Source organism: Daphnia pulicaria, chromosome 1 (assembly GCF_021234035.1).
Source record: "Daphnia pulicaria isolate SC F1-1A chromosome 1, SC_F0-13Bv2, whole genome shotgun sequence".
In the NCBI taxonomy this organism is placed as follows: Eukaryota; Metazoa; Arthropoda; class Branchiopoda; order Diplostraca; family Daphniidae; genus Daphnia; species Daphnia pulicaria.
Window position 1 is genome coordinate 4,309,771 of NC_060913.1, and position 4,245 is coordinate 4,314,015.

General features: G+C 32.6%; 1 long non-coding RNA gene across 4 annotated transcripts; it reads right to left on the reverse strand.

Moving 5' to 3' along the window:
* LOC124321219 lies at window positions 1-1,096 on the reverse strand. 4 transcript variants are annotated; one of them, XR_006914192.1, is made up of 4 exons: window positions 948-1,096; window positions 730-803; window positions 194-388; window positions 1-126 (listed from the first exon to the last, which is right to left on the reverse strand). It is a non-coding gene; the product is annotated as an uncharacterized LOC124321219 (long non-coding RNA). The 4 variants fall into 4 exon arrangements; XR_006914193.1 differs by having other exon boundaries at window positions 675-803; XR_006914191.1 differs by lacking the exon at window positions 730-803.
* Window positions 1,097-4,245: the final 3,149 nt, after the last annotated feature.

The window sequence follows — 4,245 nt, forward strand, 5'->3', positions numbered from 1 at the left end:
CTGCATGTGACGAAAGCTACAACTGGTACAGGTAGCAAGCCTGCAAGAGGAACACCTTTCGCCAGCTGGCTGCAACAAATCCATGTGCACATTGCACTGCAATTAAAAAGTTCAGACTTCACCATGCTGTTAATATTAAAAAATAAAAACCGATAAAAACTCAATTACTGTCAGAAACAAGGTCATCAAATACCTAAATGTGTAATCTTAGGGTTCAAAAGTTGACCAACATAATCACTTTTACTGTTCTGAAGTATATCTGCAGGTGACGAAACGCGTACAGACGGTACGTGCAGCAAGAGACGAAATTTTTGGAAAATGTACAGCAGTTTCAGGCCACATGATCAGATGGAATTTATTGCCACATATAAATTGTAGGCTATGTTATCTGTAAAATTCACCACACAAAAAATTTAAATTTAATAACCCTAAAGAATACAAGCAGAAATTAACATTTTTAAGAAGAATAATGTCGGGAAAAAAGTACCCCATAATTAGGAACGTATACGTACGTTCTCGAACAGACGAACAGTGAAATTATCATTATAGTATAGATTGAAAACTAGCCAGTTAAAAATAGAATACCGAAACCTTTTCAGGGCCACCATTTACTAAAGAAAAGATTACCAACCAACCATTGTTTTCATTACAATATTCTTGCAAATCTTTCTTACCATCACAGATTGATGTGAATGGCCTGCAATAAAGAATACTCTACTCATCACTAACCGTGGTTTCTTTCTAAATGCCAGAATTTCACAAGCATAACCTTTTCGATGGTTTCAATGTGCAATGGAAAACTGCTAAATTTTTTTGGTAAAAAAGAGCAGATATTAAATCATGCACTATTTTGGAACTTCATACAAATAAATAAAGCCCAAACCATGTAAACAGTAGGCTATAGACTACAAATTAGTATCATGGGAAACTGAAAACTTTGAACCAACCTGGTTTGCAAACAAAATCTGGCAGTCGGTTTATCCTTGCGGTTTTCGCGACTCATTCTTTCAATCCCAACACTTTTATTCAAATTCACAAACACATTTCAAATCCCTAACTATTTGGTTCCATATTCCTAGAAACAGATAAGAATAAAAAAATTTGGTAAAAGTCTATTTTACCCGACCAACTTCTTACTTTACTTTACTTATCTAATTCACTTTACTTTACTTAATCTAGTTAAGTAACTTAGCGGGAATGAGCCCGAGCGTAGCGAGGAAATACAGGGGTTTTGGGTGGGTATAGTTAAGTATAATAAAGTAAGTATAATAACCATACTTTTTTATACTTCACTATACTAACCAAAAACAACTATATTTTCACGGTACGCGTGGGCTCATTCCCGCTTAGTTACTTATCTAGATTAAGTAAAGTAAAGTGAATTAGATAAGTAAAGTAAAAAAAACACTTTCTTTACTTAAAGGTAATCCAATTGCCGCAATACAAAACGTACTTTACAGCACAACTCTATGTCCCTTGTAAATGAATCAACATGATTTCTACAAAAAAGAAAATCCAAAATTCTGCAGTTGAGATGGTTTGTTTTTGGTTAAACGAACAATCTGAAATACACTTCTGAGTCGTTATTAGCTAAAAAAAGTCTAGTCAAATTACTGAGATGTTGCACTACCACCGTTAATAATCAAACTAATTCAGGTGTCGTCTGCTACGGAAATTCTCAGACGTTGCATGCATCACAATTTGAGCCATACTTATACTTTGAATATTATAATTTGATTTAATTTGATTCCACACAACAATTATAAACTTAATTATGAAAGTAAATTTTTATTAATGTGCTGTGTTTGGCAATGAATCGCAGTAATAATGTTTTTTGTGGGGGGGAGACCCCCCCAACCCCCCCTTTTTTTATTTTTATCCAGATTGTCTTCCACAAAAGCCCACCATTTCAAATTACGCCTTTTACGCTAACTGCATGATTTGTTAACGAAAAGAGCAAAACATCGAAATTTTTCAGCCATAGTTATACGTATAACGTAGCATGGTCATGATTATATGATTATCATGGTTATATAAGCCATGGCATGGTTATATTTTTCAGCCAAAAAATTATACAATAACGTAGCATAATACGCTCCAAAGTTGAGTAACTTTTTACAGTACAGTTAAGTAAATAAGCTACTCTAATTAAGTAAATTAAAGTTTGCTTTTCAAATATACTTTACTTTATTGCTTTACTTTATTTTACAAAATAAAGTAAAGTATAGTGTGTTCATAGTACGATGAACATTACTATACAGTAAAGTAAAATAAATGCAATTACTTTGCATTTAAAGATTTAAGTAAAATAAAGTAAAATTTGTATTCCTGATGTGCTATACAGTCACCATAATACTTCACCGATCCCAGAGTTGAACCATTATCCTTGGTCCGCCTGCTTATACGTTACCACTACGCTATCCCAACAGTTATGAAATCAAAATTTTAAAATGCTATTTTTATAAAACTTATATATTACTTAACTGGATTTGAACCACAAACCATTATGTCAGTAATCTAGTGCTATGCCACAGCGCTAATCGACACTTTCTTGATTCACAAAATTTTTTAATAATATTTACAGTAATATCATAATAAAGTTAAGTAAAATAATTTTGAATAAAGCTGTATTTATATGGTACAATGAACTTCATAATATAGTAGGATAACATAATATACATTAAAATAAAAAGTAAAGTAAATCTTGATTGACCCATACTTTAAAATAAAATAGCACTATTTATTTATAAATTTCACCTGATCTCGGATTTGAACCACTGACCAAATTATTTGAAATCCAGTGCTATACCACAGTGCTAATCGACATTGGTTCGATGTGAAAATAAATAAAATAAATAATATTTCACTATTATGTATTAATTATGAATTTTTGGCAACAGTGTTTTAATAATATTGACAGTATGCCAGTCTGCTACACGGTAGGGAACAGAAAGGTTGTACGTGATAAATCTCTTATTTAAGTAAAGTGAAGTAAAGTGAAGTAAAGTGAGAGCGTAGTAATAATTGAGAATTAAGTAAAAAATAAAGTAGAATTAAGTAAAAATAAAGTAGAATTAAGTAAAAATAAAGTAGAATTAAGTATAATTTTGGTCGGCTAAAATAGACTTTAACCAAAAATTTTAAAACAGAAACCATCACAGACGACAGGACCAAGTAAACAAAACCAGCCACCTGGTGGCCAACATTTCAAGCTCATCCAACATTTTTTACGGCGCGACCCTTCAAAAACCTATTTGTAGAAGTAGATTGCTCTCTCCGCTTTTACGAAGGGAAGCAAACGAAAACAAATAGGTGTTAAGAGAGATTTGAAGGATTGAGAGACTTATTCAGTTAATATAGATAGATGATAGATATAGTTGATTACGATTTATCCAAATCAATATCTAACAATAATTCAGTTATCAAGATGTCAAACCAGGAAACTCATTTGCGTTCCATCTGCGTAAATTATTACGCTATTAAAATTTTTAACTGGCATTCAAGCTGGTTGCACAGTTAAAGATAAAATTGTTTTAAACGTTATTCTTATTATTATTCCAAATGAGTGGCATGATGATGTTTAAATTAAATAGCTGAAGACAAGGTTTACTAAAGAAATTCTCAGTAAATTAAGTTTCAGGTAATAATAATGTATTACCACAAAAACTAAAATAATAACACTTACTGTACTAAAACAATAAACAATTAAGTCAAAGGGAAGAAAAAGCTCCGTCGGCTCGTTATTTCGTTAACTGTTTTTTTGTTAATATTTTAGGAGGGAACTTTCCTTTTGGTGGGTTTTCCCGGATGGCTTAGTCGTAGATTTTCCAAAGAAAAGACACGTTGCTGGTTTGTCTATTAAGTCAAGTCGTCTCATGTAAAAATTAACTGAAATTTTAGAACATGTATCTTTAACTATGCAGAAATTCGTAGGTCCATATTCATACGAATTAAAATTTCGGTAAATAGTCTACATCTAAAAGTAGTAAACGTAGAAGACACTCATGGTGTAGTGGTCGGGTGGCATGGTGAGCGCGTCCGGATTGATCACGAACGGAATCATCCCCTCAACGTACCTAAGACAACCTTCCTCACGTGCGTCTCATTTCTTTGTCCTACGGTTTCCTACGACCTTGATATTTCGAGGGGCCCTCTGATTGGTTGTTTCGAACCGGATGTGAAATTTCTTGATTGCCACACCGTCGAGAATATGACATTATAAAAATTACTAAAAAATTTAGATGG